Here is a 23,702-nt window from a genome sequence, read left to right on the forward strand (position 1 = left end):
TTGTGGGACCCTTACGATTGTATTTCCCAATCTCCAAATCAGCCTGTGCCCAAAATATCCATTGTAGATGAGTTCCCAAGTTCCTTGCAGCGCTGGTGCGAGACAAGTGTCAAAACAGAAAGGTGTTAGTGAAATTCATTTGCACAAGGCCACTTTCAGGCAGAGCAGGAGGCCTTCTGGCTAGGACATCCCTTATGCACACCTGCCATCCGTCCCTTGCTGCAAATCTGAATCGCTGCTGGGCTTCCACGGACGAAGCTGCCAAGCTCTTTCCCTTTAAGGCAACTCAGTCCTTGTGGAAGAAGCAGAGGCCTCGGATGTAGGTGTTAAACTGGAAACTGTGCTCTCAGGTTCTTTCTGAGCCACAAAACCTTGCTCCCCTGAGGCCTGCCCGGCTGAGGTGAGTCCCACTTAAGGCCACTCCCTCCCTAGATGACCACTGCTCTCTCTGTTTGAACATCTACACGGAGCCCAGCAGAGATAGTGCCTCATTTTAAGAATTCTTTTTTTTTTTTAAGAATTCATTTTAAGGCAGAAATCTAAACAGGCCTAGTGATGGGGATCCCACTACTATCTTTAAGATTAAAAATCTTTAATTTGGGGGGGCATCTGGGTGGCTCAGTCGGTTAAGCATCCAACTCTTGGTTTTGGCTCAGGTCACGATCTCATGGTTTGTGGGATGGAGCTTCTTGTCAGGCTCCATGCACCGAGGGAAGTCTCCTTGAGATTCTCTCTCTGCCCCTCCCCCCACTTGCGTGCTCTCTCTCAAATAAATAAATAAATAAAGATCTTCAATTTTTAAAGAATTTAAACATGAGGGACCCTTGTGGCAACGGAGATGTCCTCTATCTTGACTATATCAATGTCAACATCCTCGTTGTGACTCGTTTTACAACACGGACGGGAGGAGGCTGACAGGAAAGAGGATACACTGAGATCACCCGGTATTATTTCTTACAACTGTTATGTGAATCTAAAATTATCCCAAAATGAACAGTTTAATTTTTTAAAAATCAAGAACTTAAAAGTAACTGGCCTTTCAACTCATGCATAATGGAAGCAAATTCTAATGTTGTGCACGTAAATAATAGATAACCATTTTCATGGATCAGCGCCATCCTTTGTTGTATAAGAAACATTTTAAAGTTAAGGGACTATGCCTTTAATAGAAAAATTTGATGTGTTAGCAACTACTGGTTGATCTTTGTGCATTTTTCAATTGCAAATTGCACTTTAAAAATGCAAACAATTATTAATATTGATTTGGACTCAAACAATATTGAATTTCAATATATTTCCAGCTCTTTTATGAATTACCCTGTGGATACGTGGTGATTATGATAAAAGAGCATTTGCATGCTCAATTTCTTTTCAGTGAGGAACCTTGAAGAGAGCTGATGTGATCCATGGATAATGAACTTCACAGGGACAAGACTGGCTCCAGAGTCCTCTGCCAGACCCTCCAACCTAGCAGGAGGCACAGGCTTTCAGGGCCACTTTCTCCAAGCCGATATTATAGAGCACAGGCTATGAACGACTGCTCAAGGCCTGAAATGGGATTTAATGTCATAGTTTTTAGGGCAAGGAGAATGAATAGATGTGTATCATGCTTTGTTAACCTTCCAGGTGCCATGCTGGATACTACATAAACATCCCATTTAGCTTTCGAACAATAACCTCTCAAAGTAAAATCGTTATCCCTGTTTGACACCGGTTTGGTTCTCTGTAAGGAGATGCAGAGATGGAGTCTAGGGTACAAAATATTTATTAGGGATCAATGCCTGTGAAGGGAAAAGGGAGGAAGTCAAAGCAAGAAGAAGAAGTTAGACAGGGGATGTAGGTCCAACATAGCCTGGGCAGAGAATGTTGAAGTAGGTGTAGCCCATGGGAGTGTCCCGTAGCAGGCGTAAATGGCTGCATCTTCATGCCTCACCCTACTTAGTAGCTGGATGTGGCACGCCCAGGGGAAGGCATGACCCCAGATCGGACAGTCTGCTGCAGCCAAAGCAGATCCTGAAGGAGCTGACAGCTGGGGCATGGCTGTTGACCACATGTCCCGTGGGTGCTCAGAGAATCCTTCCTGGAGGGGGAGCAGGACAGCGCATCTCCAGGTCTCCCACCATCTCACAGAGGATGAAATTAAGATCCAGGGAGACTAAACACGGCCAAGGTTACATTCTACATAAGCCACCCCAGATCTGCCCGACTCAAATCTTGCCTCTCTGCATCCTATTCACTGCTTCTCCCAAACAGAAGCATAGATCAAACTGTCCTGACCTTCAGCTACTGAGACATGAAGGTCTGAAAGTCTCCAGAGGAACACGCAGAAAGTCTGACTGCGTAAGCAGATACCCTCACCTCACCTCTGCTAACATCCCTGCAACACGCACGCGTGTGCGCACACACATGCTTTGTTCTTGGCGATTATCTCATTGCTAATGGAAGGTAGGGGCATGGATTATTTGGGTTAAAAGTTCCCCTGACAGTACAGCCTGGAGAGCATCTCCCCCCCACCCCCAGCAGAGCCACTGGGTCTCGCCAAGAGCAGCAGACGATGTATGATGCTGCACGGCCTCCTTTTACTTTTAGAAAGCACTGAGCTCTTCACATTTTCCAGCTGCTCTGACATCCACAGCCACAGCAGGGAAAATTACAGGGAGGAAAAAATTGCATATTTACTTCTCAAAATTGAAAGTTGGGGTATAATATGGACAGAAAGGAGTGTATGAGTAAACCTAGAATGCCCTGGCCCCTGGCAGGGTGCAGCTGCCTCCAAGCTGCAAACGGCAATCCACAGACTCCAGAAGAAGAGAGAATGGCAAGGAGGTTTGGCTTCCTTCCAGGGAATCCCTCTCCTTGTGGCTGGCACAGGGAGGCCCCAGAGGACTTGCCTTTGTGTTCCCAGCTGCCAATAATGCCTGGCACAGAGTAGGTGTTCGGGCAATGTGTGGTGAGCAAAGAGAGAACTAGTAAGGGGGGGGGGAGAGGAGAGGAAGGGATCCTTCCTTGCACACTAGGACCAGCTCAATCCTTCGGGTTGAGGTCATGTGGAGCCCAGCATGTGGTGCACAGTGTGCACGTGCGATGCATCCCCTTTGGGAGCAGGCCGGCCTCTTTCAGCTGGCTCCGTGGCTAACCATCACATTCTTGATCCCCACTAGTCCAGCATGATTTTCCCTGGAGCTCTCTTCAGAACAGCTGGTGTCATCCGACCTGAGGACTCAAAGACTAAGAACACGGCAGAGCTATCAAGTCTGCTGGCCCTGTTCTGGTTGCTCTGTGGAGAACTGGGTCTCCCTCAGGCTACCAGGAGGGGGCCAGAGCTGTGAGCAACCTGGAAGTTCTAAGATATGAGCCTGCCTTCTCCATGAGGCTTTGCTGCCCATCCCCCTCCTGCGGACATCCGGTGCTTCAAGTTTCCTCTACCCTACTGACCCTCAATGCCTCCCCCCACTTTCACCAGAGGGTGTTGGAAAGCCAGAAATGTGGGCTCACCCTGACCCTCCCTCCCCCTCTCTCCACTCCAACTGTAGACTCAGTCTCCTGGGTGTTTCCTGTCCAACTTTTTTCTCTGCCAGCCTCTCGGTGAGGCTGATTCAGCACCGGGTGCCTGGACAGCTCCCCCACCTCTCTGACATCCTCTGTCAACATCCCCATAGGGCAGTTGCTGTCACTCCCTCATTCAAAAGGGTCTGAGGGCCCCCAGCTGCCCAGTGGTCCAAGTCTCAATGTCTTAGCATATTCCACAAGGCCCACTGAGTATCCAGTGTCTGCAGCTCTCCTGCCTTCAGTCTCATTTCTCACCATTTCCTGATGGACCCCAGACCAGGTGAGGGGCCCTCCTGTGTGTTCCCAGAGCCCCTCGGGCTTTCCTCTAACATTAGTGAGATGCTAATGTCGAGGAAAGAGCTCTGGGCTCTTTCCTACAGTCCTTGGGTAGAGGGAAGTGGCTCAGGACAGGTGAGGGGGCCACTGGGTCCCAGTCCTCTCCCTTCAGGGCACGTGCTCCTCATTGGGTGGTCTTGCTCTTGTCTCCAAAAGGCTTTGCTGACTTTTTTGCTTATGTTGGACAACAAACAGGGGATCTGTTTTTTCTCTCCCTGAGCCTTCTGCCTCTTTTCTGCTGTCCTAGGTCACTGACTTTCTCATCTCTCAGCCTCGAGGACACAGAGAGAAAAGGTGCTAACTCTTTATGATCCCTGGACATGATATCCTATGGTATGTTTGCTGGGCCAAGGATGTAGGCAGTGCTCACTGGCTGGGAGCACCCCACAGCAGAATGGCATCCATGCAAGTCCCACCCATGCCCTTGTGTCACCTTGTCAAATGAAGGGACACTTGAGCCCTAAGTCCTGCATGGTTGCTGCAAGGAGAAAGACACAGGCAGAAATACACATTTTCATGATGAGATCCAGTGTGGCCAATCACTGGTCTTCAGTGAACACACTTGTTGGAAGCAGGCCATTTCCTATACTAACTACACAATACTTTTATAGTGAAAAATTATTTTCAGAATGACATAGCCAATAACCCTTGATAGCAGATCCAGGCCTTCAGATCTTCCAGTTTGGAAACCTGGATTTTTTTCTTTAAGATTTTATTCATTTATTTTAGAGAAAAAGAGAGAGAATGAGGGCGGAGGGGCAGAGGGAGAGGGGAGACAATCTTCAAGCAGACTCCCTGCTGAGCAGAGAGCCCATGTCATGACCCGAGCCGAAATCAAGAGTCGGACATTTAACCAACTGAGCCACCCCGGCACCCAGGAAACCTGGGCTTTTTAACTTGAAATTTCTTGATTCTCAAATTGGCAAGCAACACACATTTTGAAAACCTACTTGGGCCAATCAAAACTCATATCCAGGCTGGATTTGGCCTGGGGTTCACTCATCACCACTGCAGCCATGAAAAGCATCACCCAGACTGGGGAAAGGCACCCGACCTCTGGATAAAAATGATTCAAGGAATTTCGTGCCAAAGCAGCTGAGAGGAGAAAAAGCCTATGAGTCAGCTGGTGTGGGGAGAGGCTGTAGCAGCCTCGCTGGTCAGGAGCCGCTTCCCACAGCTCTGTAACTGGAGGCACTCACGCGGAAACACAGGCTTCCAGCACAGGGCCTCTGCCCCGGCCGGGAGGACAGTCACTGTGGCGGCACAGGGTCCACCCAGCAGTGACACACACAGTCACACTCATACCCACCAGTTACGGGTTGAACCGTGTCGCCCCTGCCAAATTACCAAGTTGCGGTCCTAACCCCCAGTCCCTCAGAATCTGACCTAATCTGGGAAAAGATCACAGCAGAGGTAATGAGCTGAAAGGAGGTCACCCTGGAGTAGCCTGAGCCCCTAACCTAAGATGACAGGTGTTGTTACAAAGAGGGGAAATCTGGACAGACATGCGCACAGAGAGAAAGCCACGTGAGGGTAAAGGCAGAGAGCTACAAGGCAAAGCATGCCAAGGATTACCCCCCACCCCCAGAATCTGGGAGAGAGGCCTGGAGCAGGTCTCCCTGCACCACCCTCAGAGGGAGCCCACCCCGCTGACACCCTGAGCTCAGACTTCCAGCCTCCTGGACCGAGAGGCAATGTAGTTTGGCTGCCGAGGCCCCCTAGTCTGTGGGATTCTGCTGCAGCAGCCCTGCGGGGAAGTCCCAGCCCTGGCGCACACAGCAGCATCCTGGGGAGGGTGGTGGGGGGACGGGGGGCGTGGCTGGCCCTGCTGCCAGGAGACCCGCTCTTGCCCGTGTCAGCACTTGTCATCGACTGTGTGTAGACAGTGTCAGGTCAGCATTTGACACAAGACTTGTGACAAGCAGGACGTGCTGGGAGGTGAGCGACAGAAAACCTATCTCCGTGGGAATCCTGTAGCCCCACAGTGTCAAGGGGACCCGGGTCCTTCCTGGGGCTCCGCTCCTCTGTCCTTGGGCAGGTTTTTTTTTTTTTTAAAGATTTTATTTATTTATTCATGAGAGACACAGAGAGAGGCAGAGACACAGGCAGAGGGAGAAGCAGGCTCCATGCAGGGAGCCCAACGTGGGACTCGATCCAGGACCCCAGATGATGACCTGAGCTGAAGGCAGACACTCAACCACTGAGCCCCCAGGCGCCCCCTTGGGTGGGTTTGATCCTCAGGTGGCTTCTGCATGGTTGCGTGGCGGCTGCGGCCACAGGCCAGCCTACTGGCATCCTTGCTACATCGAGCGGAGGAGGGGGATCCCATCCCTTGCTATGGCACAAAACTCCCAGACTCTGAGCCCATAGCACCTCCCAGACCCAGTTCCTGGGCGGGGGCAGGGGGTAGGCCCCATGCTGGTGGGCGCAGGCCTGAGACCAGGGGGATGAAACCGCCCTTCTTGGAGCCGGGAGTGGGGTCGGCGCCTCCAAACTGAAAGACCAGGAGACAAAGGGGACAGGAGACCCAGAGTTGGTACAAAAGCTGCGGGAAAAGCTATCACCCCCACTTTATAGATGAGGGCACAGGCTCAGAGAGGCCGGGCCACTTGCTCAAGGCCACCCTGTGAGGAAGTGGTGGAGACACACTTGGATTCAGGTCCAAGTCCAAGGCAGTGCTGTCCGCCGTTCCGCGTGTCATGTCCCAGGGTCTACCCTGCTGCCTGGGGGCGAGGAGGCTGCGCTTCGGGCACACGACAGCACAGGCCTGCCCTGTCACCGGGGAGGGGTCGGGGCCCCCCATCTCCGTGGGGAGCCCTCCACGAGCCCGCTGTCAGCCTGCCCTCTGCACATGGTCGCATCCTGCCCGCAGCACTAGCCCGCTGGCTCCTGAGAGGGACCTGGGCTCACCTGTGAGCGGGTCTGCGACATGTGTGCACGTGGACGCGTGGGCCTGCAGACGTGTCCGTGCATCTGGGCGAGCACAGGTGTGAGGGGTCATGTGTCCAGGCGCACGCACGGGGGCCTTTCAGGAGTTCCCACCTCTCTGCCTTGTGGCCACAAGGACAATGACCATGAGGATCCCTCCCCCCCATCAGCAGAGGAGACAAGGCTCCCTTTCCCACAGGGGCCTGGAGTGGGGCGGGCGCAGGGTGGGGAGGGTGGGCTGGAGAGGGGCTCGGAAGTGGCAGCCCGGCAGGCCATCTGCCATCTGTGCCTCCCGCTCCACGTCCCCCTCCGTCCCCCCTCTCCGCCTCAGGGTGCATCACTCCGGCGACCCCTGGGAATTGGAAGCTAATTTTCCACGATCATTAGTGATGGAAAGACCTCAGGTTCTGCCTTTAATTAAAGTCAAACGTGGGGCTGAGGAGGAGCCCTGCACGCAGGCGTCCTCTTCTCACTTGTAAAAGCCATATGCAAATAATTAAGCCAGGCATGGAAGCCATAATTAAAAATTTCACAAACCCCCTCATTAGCCGAGCAGTCTGCACAGAGAAGAGGGACCGCGGCCCTCCCCCATGCAGAGAGCAGCTCCTGCAGATGGCTAATTGGGGCTGGCGGGGAGGGGGCGTGCGGGGCAGGCCACACCCAGGTGACCGTGCACCTGGCAGGGGCCCTGGCGTCCCAGGCCAGCCGTGATGACCTCCCACCTCTGCTCAGGAGGCTCCCAGCCAGGGGCCAGGGCTCCCAGGGTACAGTGGGTGAATCCAAACATCCACCCACCCACCGCAAGGTGAGGACGTGGGACCCTGGTCCCAAATCTCCCAGCCTCCCTGGGCCCCCGGGCCCCATTCGTGCAGAGCAGAGATGTGCTGATGGAAGCAGGGGGAAGGGGCTCAGCTAGAGACTAGAGATGGCCCCAGCTGGACATGGTGAAGCCCCTTCCCTCAGTGCGCCCGGGGCCGTGATGGGGGGTGGACGCTCAGACTGAGGCGGGCTCAGCAGGCCCCCACCCGCCCCCCTCCCCCAGCACCTGGGTGTCCTGAGGTCCCTCAACCCCTACCATGCATACAGCTGTCCCCAGCCTGGTGGCCCCTGTGCAGGGAGTGGCCCCTGAAGACAAAGGCCCGGACAGGATACCCAGACCCCACAAACACAGGCAAGCCCCAGCCTCAATCAGCATCTCGAGAGCTGTGAATGTCTGATCCCCCACCCCCCCGGCTCCAGACGTCCCAGGGCACCCCCCCCCCATGCTACCCAGGATCCCCGGCCCCAGCCCTCAGCCCCTGGAGACATCGGATTCACCTCAGGCCCTGAATCGATCCTGCCAGGCAGGGCACGGCAGGCATAATCTCCCCGTGCGCACTGACATTTCCAAATGAATATTCACTCATCCCAGTCCTGGCCACTTGTTTTGCGTCTGGCCTGATCAATCGTGCTCCTCTGAAGGAACCGTGCTCATCGGGGGCACTGAGGCGGGGCGGAGACGTGTCCACCGGCTGGGAGCCCCGGCAAGCTCACCCCATCCGTGGACCCCGGGCCCTGCACTGCGCCCGAGCTTCCCCGCAGCCCAGATGCTCTTGCCTTCAGCATCACGGACATAACCTGAGCATGATGAACAAATCCAGCAACCGGCTTTCCCTTGGAGGCTCTGGGGATCTGCTGGGGCCACTGGGTGTCACCGAGCTTAGCTCTGAGTTCCGTCCTACTCAGGTCAGGCCCGCCCCAGGAGTCCTCGGTTCAGATCCCTGAACCCAGAATCTCTTTCCCATTCTGCCCTTGTCCTTCCTGGTGGCTCAGGTAACATCATTCCTCTTCCCTGCTCTCCTCTGGCAAGCCCTCCGCCAAGGGTCATCAGATACCTGCCCCCAGGCACCCTGCTCTCGGAAGCTGGGCCCAGGCCATCGTGATCTTAGCTGACCCGCCTGATTTGGCATCTGTCCCCAATATGCTTTGACAGTCGCTTCTGCAAGTTGGCTTGGGGCGTCCTTCCTTCTGTTCACCGTCCGAGCCAATCTGCCCTGATGGCCAGAACCGCCCCCCACCCTTTTTTCTCTCTCCCTCTGCAGCTCCCCTGTTACAAATGCATCTGTCCAGGAAGCTCTACTTTCAGCCACTGACACAGGATAACACCCCAAAATAAGGCAATAGGTTCACATGGGGAAGGAGACTATTCCACTTAGTATGATTGCTACATGCCATATAACAATCGTACTCTTTGACCCTCTTTGATTCTTCAAAATGACACATTTCAGATACACAAAAATATTTTTATAAAGAATATGAAGGGGGCGCCCAGTCGGTTGAGCGTCGGACTCTTGATTTCCGCTAAGGTCATGATTTCAGAGTCGTTGAGATTGAGGCCCCACGTCAGGCTCTGTGCTGGGGCGTGGAGCCTGCCTGGGATTCTCTCTCCCTCTGCCCCTGCCCCCCGCTTGCACATGCGTGTGCACAGATTCTTCCTCAAAAAGAAAAGAAAAGGAAAGAAAAGGAAAAAAAGAAAAGAAAAGAAAAAAAGAGAAAGGAAAAGAAAAGAAAAAAAAATATGAAGAACCACCAGTGCACTCACTGTCCAAGAATAAAACAACCACCAGTATGTGGAGTCCCCTTTGCATCCCTTCCTATTACTCCCTACACCCCCCTCCCCAGAGGTAACCAGATGTGTGGTAAACATTTAATGAGCACCTACTAAGTGCCTGGCACTATTCTAAGCAGTCGGGATCCATCGTCAACAGAACAGATAAAGATCTTGCCCTTGTAGAATTAAATTCCAAAGAGCAGAGAGACAGAGTATTCTAAGTACCATAAACAAAAGAAATGAGCAAGTTATTTTAACATGACAGGGTGATAAATGCTATGGAGAGAAGGAAAAACAGAGCAGGGTGAGGAGGGCTGGGCGGGGAGCTGGAGGCTAGAGACGGGTCTCAAGACCTAAACGTGTAGAAGGGGGCCTCATTGGGAAGGTGATATGTGAACCATGTGGATATCGGCCTGTGCAAAGGCCCTGGGGTGGGAGCATTCCTGAGACCCAGTGTGTCTGGAGAGGAGTGGACGTAAAGAAGAGAGGAGACACAGTCAGAGAAGTAATGGGGGGGGGGGGGGCCGTCAGGTGCACCATTCAAAAGAAGTTGGCTTTGACTGTGGGTAAAATGGGGGTGCTGTCTGGCTTGCTTTGCAGCGGGACCCCTCTGGCCACACAGGCAGGAGAGGGCCAGGGAAGAAGTGGGGCGGGGCGGGAGGCTTCAGCTGTGAACGGGCAGGTCGGCCTCTCTTATGAGAACTGGCACCTGTACGGGAAGACTCTAGGTTGACGTTGAAAATGACACGTTTTGACTTTGATGCTCTGCTAGCAGCGTGTGTCTTGGGCCCGCTTGGTGGCCATGAGGTTTGCCGATGTGAGGATTCTGGATCCCGAAAGCTCTGGAAGCCCCTCTTCACATCAAGCCCGGCCCTCCCTGCTCACCTCCAGAGCCAGACGCACAGGGAGGTCGGCGGCTCGGAACACGTGAGGGGGTCGCACATGGGGCACAGACACACGGCGATGACGGGGGCGGGGGGCGCAGCGTCCCGGCTCCACCAGGCTCTGTGCGCCTCAGTCTTCCCGCCTGCAGAATGGGGTGACGAGGGCCTCGCTAGCTGGCGCGCCCCACTGTGCTGACCAGAGCTCCCGGACGTTTCCCTCCCAGGCAGGTCCGTCCACCTGGAGCAACAACAACCCCCCTTGGGTGCTGCCTGGGCCGACGAGGAACCGCGCCACCCCCGGAAGGCCTCCCCTGAACCTGGCCCCGGAGCACTTCATCAAGAAGGGAAACCAATGGGACCCTTGGGGGGCTCAGCAGCTGGGCGTCTGCCTTCGGCCCAGGTCGTGACCCCAGGGTCCTGGGATCGAGTCCAGCATCAGGCTCCCTGCGGGGAGCCTGCTTCTCCCTCTGCCTGTGTCTCTGCCTCTCTCTCTCTCTCTCTCTCTCTGTCTCTCATGAATAAATAAAATCTTAAAAAAAAAAAAAGAAGGGAAAACGAGCAGCCCTTCTCAGCACTGCACCTGCGCCCGCGCCAGCCTTGGGCTGAAGGGGTTGGTATTTATTTTGACATTCGGTGTTTGCTAAACTGTTGCAGTCTTGTCTGCGGAGTAGGCCAAGCACGTCAGAATGATCAGTTTTGAAAGTTGAAGGCATTTGGTCTTTCCCCTGATGATTAAAAAAAATACGGCAGCTTCTACCTGCGGCCCGTACACTCGCCCCGTCCCTCTGACGAGGGAGATCCGCGGGCGTCCGTTCTGTGCACTCGACGGCGGGGTCAGGTCTCCGCCGAATTAGGAAAACAGCACAGCATCTGATGCCTTGGGTTGCGGTGGGTGGTGAGTTTTTTTTTTTTTTTTTGGTTGGTTTCTTTTTCTTTTTTCCTTTTGTACATAATTAATTACTTTGCAAGCAAGGTTGGAATCTTCTTTAAAAATTGGCAAAATTCTAGAAGCTGAAGCTTGCCAAGGAATGATGGAGCATATTCTGAAAATATTTGTGAGGTTTTCCTCTATAGTCACAGAAACAGACACACACACACACGGAGTCCTTGTCTTGAGTTTGGCATTGCAAGAACACCTAGATTGGAAGTCTAATATTAATTTCCAATTAAGCTTATTTGCTTCAAGGAAGTCTGATTCCACTTTAGACAATAACCAATTCTACCAGTGGTCACCAAGGCTCAAGAAAACAACATTTCCTCTGATCGCCTTTATAGCCATGGGTCACCTATACCCAGGTACTTGGGCATGGGGTCCTTTGTCATCCAATCACGACAACTAATAGCCAAATAATAGGACTTTTTGCAAAACTTTCAACCTGCTGCCCTCGCTAAGTCGCCAGTTTGGCCTTGGCAATGAGCTCCACCAGGCTGTGCTCTCAGCTTCTTCTCCCAGGCAAGGTCTGGAAGACCCTGGCGGCCCTTGGTGTACGTTTCATGGGGGTCTCCAATAAGGCGAGAGTCTGCGTCCTTAAGGATGCCAAACGGTTTGAAAACACACAGGTGACAAGCATTTCGGATCCTAATGATGTGTTTTCCGCTGCTAGTTTCTTTCATGTGAAGCAGAGAATGATCTTTTGCAGAAAAAAAAAAATGAAACTCCCAGGTTTTAGAATGAATTTCATGTGATCTTAGTCCAACACTATTTAAGGGATGAGGGCGGTTTGGCATCACCGCCCAGAGTTTGCCGACACCTCAAGGAAGGTGTGCCCCGTCTTCGCAATAGATATAAAGTGCCCTTGATCTGAGCCCCAAGCACCGTCAGCTACCCCAAAAGAGACAAAGAAAAGCAAAATCAAGAGCCCTGATGCTCGAGAGTTCGGTTTGCAGACGGCAATGTGACCTCCGTGGCCAGCAGCCAGAGGGTGGTGTGGCCGGGCCAGGCATCCAGCCATGCCCAGGCTCCGAGAAGCAGGATGTGTCTGTGGGTTTGTTTAGCACAAAAAGTCATGAGCACAGTGTACTGGCGCCTGTGGCGATGGAAATGATCCTACTTTGATTTCAAGCTTGTAGTGTTAGGACCAACTTCGACTCTTGGAAAGGATAAAACTGGAGATGTAACAGGCTCACAGTCCCTCTTCTGTGCTGCGCCGTAGTAAATAGAAAAGTCAAACTTTTCCTCAAAGCCCATCCTCACCTTAGAACAGGAAGCGCTTATGATGTTTATGACACAGAATGGGAACTGGAGGACACGTGGCGACACCAACACACAATGACAGCCCGCAACAGACCTAACACAGGCATCACAGAGCAAAACCGCAAAATCTCTTGTATGTGATAGTCTGCAGAGCCTCCCCCCTCAAACCAGGAAAATGGTAAAAAGCTATGTTTCATGTTAGTTTGAGTATGAAAATACAACTTTATGCTTTGAACCACCCCTTGTGCAAGAAAACGTCTCCAATTACGAAGTGTTCTTTTTTCAAGCCTTACGAAGCCTCCTCTGCCTCCCCAGAGATTGATGCACCTGCCTGAGGCTCCCCTGATCTGTCCCTCCTGCCCCGTCTCCCTGGGGAAGTCCTGCTGTCGACCACCACCTCTGGGGAAGGTGGTAAGACAACGTCACTTGTTTTTCCAAACCTTAATTGCTCAGAGACTTTTCTTCCCGCCACGGAGAGCCACAGCACCTCTTTCCCTTGCAGATATCTCGGTGTCGGGACCAAGCCCCAACATCCAACATAACAGAGGGTGGAGTTTCTGGAGGTTGTGGGTCCTCCTAGCCCAGGGGTGAGGGAGGCCAGGAAGCAGCGTGCTAGCCTGGAAAACCCAGGGTCCCCGAGCTCCAAGCCTCCATCCCCTGGCAACAATCACTCAGATGCAATTCAGTGAATTCCCTTCTGCGCCATCTCAGCATTCATGGCAGCCTTCCCACAAACAATAGCAGGGGGGCAGAGTCATGGGCATGAAGGGACCTCAGACTCACCCTTTCTCAAGCAGAGATAATCAAACACCAAGCAGCCAGATCTGCTCCTCGACACGTGTAGGGTCATGGTCGCTCTCATTCTTTCCCTCATGCCCTGTTGTTTTAGGATGGTAGGAAGTGACTCTAAAAATGGCCAATATTTCTCCCCTGACACAGGGGCATAAATCACTACATCTTCGGCGCTTTCTCTGTGGTATTGATTCTTCTGAGAATGAAGGCAGATGGTTCCGATATGGCATCATCTAATATTCACCCAGCTTGATTTATAGATTTCTTTGTGCATTGCGTGAACAAAAACCAGTCTTACCTTACTTCTTACACACTTGTCAAATTAGGGTAAGATATTCTTGTTGACCTTTAAACCTAAAAAAAAAAAAAATTAAACGGGTCTGAGACATTTTCCAGCAGGCATGAAAATGAGCTGGGCCCTCAGATGCCAATTAAGAGGATGTAATTATGAAAGGGATCGTAGTCTGTGCTTCGGGTAATGATTTAATTTTAGTTTTAATGCGTTCAACTCAATAGAGGGAAAGAAAATAAGCTGGTTACAAATAATCTTGTGAAAGAGACGAGGACAATTTGGCACCATTTGTTCCTTAATTTACCAAAATGGGAAGGAGCTGGGGGAGCTTGGCACCCCAGCCTTCCAGTAGGAAGGAACACTTCTTGAAAGGTGCAGAAAGAAGCTGCAGTGGCAAGAACCAAAATAGAGACGAGGCAGCCGTTTGCTGTGATGTTACCAAACAGAGCCAGAGCCAGCCTTCAAGCTGCGCGAGGGTGTGAATTGGATCTAACTTCTAGCAGGGGAGGAAATTCCGTTTGGGTGCTGCGTTAAGGCTTTCTCCTATGTCATTTCTCCCACTGCCCTTCCCACAGCCAGGTCCAGGCCCAGGGCTCTGGGCAATATCCACCTGAGGCTGGCCATCACCTGCCAGGACACAGAAAAAATGGCCATACTCTTCATCCTCCTTCTATGAACACCATTCTTCAACGTGAAATGATGCTGGCTATACTCATTTGGGCTAATGTCAGTATGTCCAAACCTAGACACTCACACACACAAACACATGCATGCACACACGTACAACTGTGACCACACAGGGCTTAGTCCATGAGGCTGCCTTTGGCATCCTTGAGGTCCCTTTCAGAAAAATACGCACTTAGGGGCATCTTGGTGGCTCAGTCAGTTAAGCGTCTGCCTGTAGCTCAGGTCATGATCCTAAGATCCTGGGATCGAGCCCCCACAACAGGCTCCTTGCTCAGTGGGGAGGGAGCCTGAGTCTCCCTCTCCCTCTGCCTATGGCTCCCCCTGCTTATGCTGTCTCTCTGTCAAATAAATAAATAAAATCTTTTTTAAAAAAAGAAATAGATCCACTTAATCCATTTTAATCATTCATGAAGCTAGTATGAAAGTTAAAAAGACAAAAGTAGTAAAAAGTAAGTATGATTACAGCAATTAGTTAAGGGATACATAAGAAAAAAGATGTAAAACATAAAACGGGGAGTGAGAATAATAATGTTGAGCTTACAATGGGATCAAACTTAAGTTGTTATTAACTTAAAATAGGCTATTATAGATTTAGGTTGTTATATGTAAGCCTCATGGTAACTAAAATGCAAAATCCTATGGGAAATACACAAAAGATAATGAGAAAGGAATATGAGAGCATACCACTTAAGAAAGTCATCAAACCCCAAAGGAAGATAGCAAGAAGAAAGGAACAAAGAACTCCAGACGCAGTCAGAAAACAGTGTCAATAAGCATGTACCTGTCAATAATGACTTTAAATGTAAATAGACTAAATTCTCCAATCAAAAGGCATAGAATGGCTGGATGGATTTTTTTAAAAAGACACATTTATATGCTGCCTACAAAAAACTCACCTCAGATGCAAGGACACATATAGACAGAAGATAAAGGCGTGAAAAAAGATATTCTATCGGGACCCCTGGGTAGCTCAGCGGCTCAGCGTCTGCCTTTGGCTCAGGGTGTGATCCCAGTTCAGGGATCAAGTCCCACATCAGGCTCCCTGCATGGCCTGCTTCTCCCTCTGCCTATGTCTCTGCCTCTCTCTGTGTCTCTCATGAATAAATAAATAAAATCTTTTTAAAAAAAAGATATTCTATGGAAACCAAAAGAAAGCTGGAGTAGCTATATACTTACATCTGACAAAATATACTTTAAAATAAAAGCAGTAATAAGGGACAAAGAAGGACATTACATAATGATAAAGAGGTCCATCCAATAAGAAGATGTAATATTTGCAAATATTTATGCACCCAACTTAGAAGTACCTAAATATATAAAGCAAATATTAACAGACCTAAAGGGAGAAATAGCAATACAATAATAGTAGGGCACTTTAATACTCTACTTACATAAATGGATAGGTTTTTCCAGACAGAAAATCAATAAGGAAACATCAGCCTTAAGTGGCACATTAAACCAGATAGACTTAAATATTTATGGAACATTCCACCCAAAAGCAACAGAATACACATAATCTTCCCAAGTATACATGGAACATTTTCCAGAATAGATGATGTGTTAGGTCAGAAAACAAGCCATAATAAATTTTAGAGGACTAAAATCATATTACACATCTTTTCTGACCACAATTGTAGGAAACTAGAAATTACATGGGAAAAAAACTGGAAAATTCACAAATAAGTGGAATACAATATGCCACTGAACAACCGATGTGTCAAAGAAGAAATAAAAGGAGAAAATTCAGAAAATACCTTGAGATAAATGAAAACAGAAATATACCAAAATAAATGTAAAGCAGCAAAAGCAGGTATAAGAGAGCACTTAACAGCAATAAGTGCCTATCTCAAGAAACAAGTCTCAAATAAATAACTTAACTTTATACCTCAAGGAACTAGAAAAAGAAAAAAAAATGAAACCCAGAGTTAGTAGAAGTTAGGAAATAACAAAGATTAGAGCAGGAAAAAAATAAAATAAAGACTAACAACAAATTAAAAAAAAAAAAAAGACTAACAACAGAATGGAAAAGATCAAGGAAACTAAGAGCCAGTTCACTGAGGATAAAACAAAAACAAATTGACGAACCTTTAAGTAGACTCACCAAGAACAAAAATAAAGAGAAAAAAATAAAGAGGACTTAAATGAATAAAATCAGAAATGAAAGAGGAGATGTTCCAACTGATACCACAGAAATACAAAGGATCTTAAGAAACTACTGTGAACAACTATGTGCCAACAAATTTGATGACCTACAAGAAATGGATAAATTCCTAGAAACATAGGAGCTACCCAGACTGAATCATGATAAAATCGAAAGCCTGAACAGACTGATTACTAGTAGGGAGATTCAATCAGTAATGGAAAACCTCCCAACAAACAAAAGTCCAGAACCAAATGTCTCCACTGATGAATTCTACCAAACATTCAAAGAAGAACTAATACTAGCCCTTTCAGGGCTCTTCCAAAAGCCCTGAAAGAACTCTTCCAAAAAACAGAAGAGGAAAGAACCCTTTCAAACTCTTTTTACAAGGCCAGTAATACTCTGATATCAAAATGGACAAGAAAGGCATGAGGAAAGAGAATTACAGACCAATATCTTTGATGAACATAGATGCAAAAATCCTCAAGAAAATATTATCAAACTGAATTCAATATACATTAAAAGGATCATATACTCTGATCAAGGGGCATTTATTCCAGAGATGCAAGGATGATTCAACATTCACAAATCAGTTAATATGCCACATTACAAAAACAAAGGAGAAAAATCATACAATCATCTCAATAGATGCAGAAAATGCATTAGATACAATTCAACATCCATTTATGAGTTAAAAAAAAAAAAGACTCCCAAGAAAGTAAGTGTAGACGGAATGTATCTACACATAACAAAGAGTACATATGACAAACCCATAGCTAACATCATACTCAACAGTGAAACGCTGAAAGTCTTTCCTCTAAGATTTGGAACAAGACAAGGACGTCCACTCTTGCCACTTTTATTTAACATAGGAAGTTCTAGCCAGAGTAATTAGGCAAGAAAAAGAAAGACACCCAAATTGGAAAGGAAGAAGTAAAACTGTAACTCTTTGTAGATGGTATAATGTTTTATATACAGAAAACCCTGAAGACTTCATCAAAAAACTGTTAGAGCTAATAAATTCAGTGAAGTGGCAGGATACAAAATCAATGCACAAAAATCTGATGCATTTCTATACTCTAATAAGGAGCTATCAGAAAGAGAAATTAAGAGAGCAATCCCACTTACAGTCACATCAAAAAGAATGAAATACCTAGAAATAAATTAACCTAATAGGTTAAAAACTTGTATATGGAAAACTGTAAGACAATAATGAAAAGAAATTGAAGACACAAATAAATGGAAAGGTAGTCTATACTCGTGGATTGGAAGATTTAATATTGTTAAAATGTCCCTACCGGCCACAGTGATATACATACAGATTCAATGCAATCCCTATAAAAATCCCAATGGCATTTTTCACAGAACTAGAACAAACAATCCTAAAATCTATACTGAATTATAAAACGACCCAAAATAACCAAAGCAATCTAGAGAAAGAAGGATAAAGCTGGAGGTATCATGCTCTCTGATTTCAAGCTATATTACAAAACTATAGTAATTAAAACATAATGGTATTGGCATCAAAACAGACACGTAGATCATTGAACATCCCAGAATTAAACCCACATGTATATGGTCAATTAATTGATGACAAAGGATCCAAGAACACACAATGGGGTAAAGATAGTCTCTTCAATAAGTGGTGTTGGGAAAACTGGGCAGCCATATGCAAAAGAATGAAACAGGACCGCTTTCTTACACCTTGCACAAAAAATTACTCAATCTGGATTGAAGACTTGAATGAAAGATTTGAAACCATGAAACTCCTAGGAAAAAACATGGGTAGTAAGCTTCTTGACATTGGTCTTGGCAATGACTTTTTGAATCTGACACCAAAAGCAAAAACAAAGACTACATCAAACTAAAACGTTTCTTCACAACAAAGGAGACCATCAACAAAATGAAAAGGCAACCCACTGAATGGGAGAAAATATTTTCAAATCATATAGCTGATAAGGGCCTAATGCCCAAAAATATATAGAGAACTCCTACAACTCAATAGCAAACGAACAAACAAAACCCAAATAATTCAATTAACAAGCAGGCAGTAGATCCAAATAGACATTTTTCCAAAGATATACAGATGGCCATCATCAGAGAGATGTCAATCAAAACCAGAATGAGATGTCACCTCACACCTATTAGAATAGATAATTATCAAAAAGATAAGAAATAACAAGCATTGGCAAAGATGTGGGGAAAAGGGGAACCCTCATATGCTGCTGGTGGGAATGCAAACTGGTGTCACCACTATGCAGGACAGTACAAAGTTCCTCAAAAAATTAAAAATGGAACTCCCCTATGATCCAGTGAATTCCACTTCTGGGTATTTATCCAAAGAAAACGAAAACACTAATTTGAAAAGGTATCTGCACCCCATGTTCATAGCAGCATTACTTACAATAATCAAATATGGAAACATAAGTGTTGGAATATTTCCATATTTGGGACACCTGGGTGGCTCAGTGGTTTAGCGCCTCCCTTCAGCCCAGGGTGTGATCCTGGAGTCCCAGGATCGAGTCCCACATCGGGCTCCTACATCGGGAGGAGCCTGCTTCTCCCTCCGCCTATGTCTCTGCCTCTATCTTTCTGTGTCTCTCATGAATAATAAATAAAATCTTAAAAAAAAAAAGGAGTATTTCCATATTCCATCGATGGGTGCATGGATGAAGATGATGTGATCCACAACACACACAGACACACACACACGCACACACACACACAGTGGAATATTATGCAGCCACGACAAAGAATGAAATCTTACTATTCATGACAACAGGTATGGACCTCAAGGGCATAAGGAAAGGCTGAAGGAAATAAACCAGAGAAAGATAAATACCATGTGATCTTTCCTATATGTGGAAACTATCGATCAATTGATTTTTTTTAAAACAAGCTCACAGAGAACAGATTAGTGGTTGTCAGAGGTGGGGTGTGTGTGTGGGGGGGAGGGGTGTGGAAGAAAAGAACTGTTTTTTTTTTTAATTCTTTTTTTTATTCTTTTCTTTTAAAGATTTTATTTATTTATTCATGAGAGAGAGAGAGAGAGAGAGAGGCAGAGGGAGAAGCAGGCTCCATGCAGGGAGCCCGATGTGGGACTCGATCCCGGGACTCCAGGATCACACCCTGGGCTGAAGGCAGCGCTAAACCGCTGATCCACCTGGGTCGCCCCAAGAACTGTTTTTGTTTGTGTAGTTTAAACAAACTGAATTTAAAAATACCCATTTCACAACCGACCTCTCATTAAATCTATCCCCAAAGCTCGCTAAGGTAACAAAGGGGAGTCACAGGGTCAGCCCTGTGACCCTGCACAAAACCGACAGGAGGAGGGTTCTGACCCCCATCCAGGAGGGCGGAAGCTGGCCTGGGAGAGCCCCGGTTCTCAACATCCAGCCTCAGGGAGGCCAGTGGTGTCTCCCCAACCCTGGCAATGCCGCTCATCTGCCCCAAGCCTGGCCCTGTCCACCGCCTCCCCAAGGCTGGGGGGGACCCCCACCCCGGGCCATTTGGAGCTCTGTTCACACAACCAAAGCTGACTGAGGGCCAACCCAGTGCAAGACCAGGCACCTCACAGACGTGCACAGGATCGGGGAACTGTGGGAGCACTTTCTGGAGGGCCTGCTCCCCCCAGAGCCATAGAGAACGCACTCACTGGGGCCCCTCTCCTGCTGGCAGCCCCCCTCCCTGTCCAGGGCCCGCTGGAAGAGGCTGGAAGAGGCTGCAGGACGGTACTTGAGAAAAGCAATTATTATTATTTTTTTTAACCTGTGGCCCCTTGAACAATGCTTTCAACATGACAGCTCTGATTAAACCCCTAAAATATGTCCACTTACCATTTTTCTCTATTTTCATACCCTTCTGTGTCTTAAGGTTCAATGAAACCCCATAGGGCTCAATCCACCGTCAGTGCACAGGCCTGAACCTACCAGCCACCAGTTTCTATAAATAAAGTTTTATCAGGCCTGAGCCACGTCCAACCTCCTCCTATCATCACGGCTGCCCGCGTGAAGGTGGCACATGTGAGCAGCTTCAGGGAGAGACCTTTCAGACCAGGAAGCCTGAAACAGTTGCTCTTGGCCCGCTGGGGAAAAGTTTGCTGACCTCTGACCTAAGCTACAAACGTGACTTCTTTACCTAGTCATCCAATAACCCCTGGGGACGGCCAATCAACTTTGGGTGAGCCATTCAACACCATCACTTGAAGAAATAAAACCGAAAATCCCAGAAGCTCAGGGTAAATCGTGAAGAGCCCCAATCCCAAATCCACACATGTCTTTAAATCACACACACACAGAGGAATAAACCCTCTACAGCACAATTAGCGATCCCTTTGCAAACCACCCCAATCCAGGCCACTCCACCCTGATGAAATTCGGTGTAATCTCTTCCAGACTCCTCTCTAGATGGATACTTATGAACACGGGAATAGCGAATATTATCCCTGTGTTTTGTTTTTTTTTCTTTTTTACAGGTATGTGTTTTCGAGCCACAAATGTGTGCGCATGGTTCACACTTGGCTTTCTCACTTAACAATACATTTTTGGACCATTTCCCAGGCAGTTCATACAGATCTACCTCACAGCTTTTTCACTGTCCAGAATATATTCCAAGGTGTGGGTTGTTGCAAACTCTAATCTCGAGGCACACAAACACCGGGAGTGACAGCAGCAGCTCGCCTTCCTGAGAGAATCAATAACCACCGGTCACCTTGGAAAGCGACCTTCAGTGGATGGACTGCAGGCCCCTGCGGGCACAGGCATCCCCCCCACCCATTTACAGGAAGATACCCCCCCACCTTGGGGGCCCCTGGGTCCTTGCCCACAATAAGCATCCTGGCAATGAGTCTTTGCATGACCCTCAGCCTCTCCTGGCAGAGGCCCTAAGATCCATGACTCTGAAAACTCCATTCAAAGAAGCTATTTGAAAGGAGAATCACTGTGAATTTAAATGACTTTCTCAGAAGCTTGACTTTTAAAAAAGGAAGATGAATCTGGCCCTTGCAAATAAAAACCAGATTGAGAAGCTGAGCTTCGTGGAGTGACTTAAGCAGGCATTCAGAGCTGGCACCCTCTGGGAACAGCGCGGCAAAGGCGGGCAGGCGTTCGGAACACGCAGAGCCTGGAGCTTGGCTCGAGAGCATCCTCCCCCACCTTTTCATCCCCTCCCCTTCCCTCTGCCTCCATCGGCTCCCCCACCTTCACCTCGCCTCTTGGTTGCACCACCCTCGCTGAGCACTGCACCCACCGTGGGCCAGCCCGTGCACCCCACCCTCCTGGGGTTCCCAGGGATGCAGACAGTCCTGAAGCAAGGCCACCATGGTGCACAGCCCCGATCTGGGCAAATGAAGGCACCGGTGCCTAGGATGTGTGAGGTGGGGACTGAAGAAGTGGCAGGCAAGGGACGGGGGCACCCCCAAACAAAGGTCTGGTAGCAGGGGCATCAGCCTCTCCCACCAGATGGGTGCAAATTCTCTTGTTTAAAAGACCCACTCTGGGGGCACCTGGGTGGCTCGTGGTTGAGCATCTGCCTTTGGTTCAGGGAATGATCCCAGGGTCCCAGGATTGAGGCCCACATCGGGCTCCCTGTAGGGAGTCTGCTTCTCCCTCTGCCTGTGTCTCTGCCTCTCTCTGTGTCTCTCATGAATAAATAAATAAAATCTTAAAAAAAAAAAAAAAAAGACCCACTTTGGCTGGTGGTGGAGAAGAGATATGGAGAGGCGAGGGCAGCTGTCCGCCTGTCCATCCCACCCACCCACAGGCAGCCCTCGTAGCACTGGGTGAACACCCAAAGGGTAGGGGGCTGTGCAGGCTGCGGGGCACCGTGCAGCTGGGCAGTGGGCACTGCTTCTCCCCGGACGGTGCAGCCAGACCGCCCCTGGTGCAAAGGGCTCCATGCACCCTCCCTTTGGGAAAGAAAGAGGGGCTCCAAGGGGTACTGAGCTGGAATTCAAGAGAGGGCCAGGAATGGAGGAGCTGGGTGAAAATCCCCCAGGACCCCCGACCGGCTGGAAGATCACACACCCGGGGCTCAACCTCGGGTTCCTCCTCCCCATCAGCAGTTCTCGGGGCTTTGCCATAAGAATGTGTGAGGTCGCGCGGTGCCCAAACAAGCGCCAGGCCCACGGGAGGGACGCAGCAGATGCCACTGCTGGCGGGCGCTCACGTCGCAGCCGCAGAACGAGTTCCCGGGCCTCGTTACCAAGCCGGGAAGCAGAGAAGCCTCTCTCCTGGAATCAAGCCCAGACTGCCAGCCCCACACAGCTTCTGTGTCCCCGTGTAAGAGCCAGGGTGCTGGGAACCTTCCTTCCTGCCATGGACGTGGGCCTCAATGGGCAGCGTTCACGTGGACACGTGGGTAGGCTGGAGTGAGGGAGGAGGTCAAGCTGAGTAAGGGAAGAGCTTTCATGCTTGCAAAGCAGCTGTCAGAAGAAAAGGGACTTCTGTGTTAAGGGTGGCGGTAGGCCCCAATAGCCTGATCCCTTCCCCACTCAATTTCCTTCAAAAGGATTCCATAGATACAAAAAGGGGGTGGAGGCATGGAGCCTGTATGCATGGAGGCAAGATGCTCAGGGTACAGCAGGGAACCAGGTGCAACTGGGAAATCCTGCAAACCCAGAGCAGCGGGCACAGGATGGGTGACTAAGCAGTCACTGGGAGGTCAGGGTGCCTAGCAGAGCCTGAGCACCCATGGAGGAGGTCCAAGAAGGCTTCAGGAGAGGGGGCCCTGGGAGGCTCGGTAGGTTAAGCATCTAATTCCTGGTTTTGGCTCAGGTCATGATCTCAGGGTCATGAGATCAAGCCCCCAAGCCAGGCTCCACCATACTCAGCAGGGAGTCTGCTGGAGATTCTCTCCCTCTGTCCCTCCCCTGCCCAAGTAATAAATAAATAATTTTTTTTTTAGAAAAGTATTTTATTTATTCATGAGAGACACACAGAGAGGCAGAGACACAGGCAGAGGGAGAAACAGGCTGCCTGCGGGAAGCCCGATGTAGGACTCGATTCCAGGACCCCAGGATCACACCCTGAGTCAAAGGCAGATACTCAACCACTGAGCCACCCAGGTGCCCCAATAAATCTTAAAAAGAAGAAGACGACGGCGGCGGTGGCGGCGGCAGCTTCAGGAGGAGTGACCTGTCCAGACAGGCAATGATATATCATACAACATAGCTTCATTCCATAAAGCAAATAATTAGGGCAAAAGGAGACTTAACAAATCCCCAGTCATAAAGGTTTTAACAGTTTTTAAATGAATAAATTATGCAAGCAAAATTACATAAGAATAGTAAAGATCTGACTCATAAAACTCTG

General features: G+C 49.1%; 1 protein-coding gene across 2 annotated transcripts in view; it reads right to left on the reverse strand.

Moving 5' to 3' along the window:
• Positions 1-23,702, reverse strand: part of CHST8 (carbohydrate sulfotransferase 8) — a 129,815-nt gene that overhangs the window by 79,586 nt on the left and 26,527 nt on the right. Inside the window, exon 1 of one of the 2 annotated variants that reach the window (XM_038529438.1) lies at positions 13,572-13,629. The exons of the other annotated variant lie outside the window; for it this stretch is intronic. The gene's annotated coding sequence lies outside the window, so the exon portion shown is untranslated. Of the gene's footprint in view, positions 1-13,571; positions 13,630-23,702 lie in introns of those variants that run through there. 2 annotated transcript variants of the gene reach the window in all.

This window comes from Canis lupus, chromosome 1 (assembly GCF_011100685.1).
Source record: "Canis lupus familiaris isolate Mischka breed German Shepherd chromosome 1, alternate assembly UU_Cfam_GSD_1.0, whole genome shotgun sequence".
Classification (NCBI taxonomy): domain Eukaryota; kingdom Metazoa; phylum Chordata; class Mammalia; order Carnivora; family Canidae; genus Canis; species Canis lupus.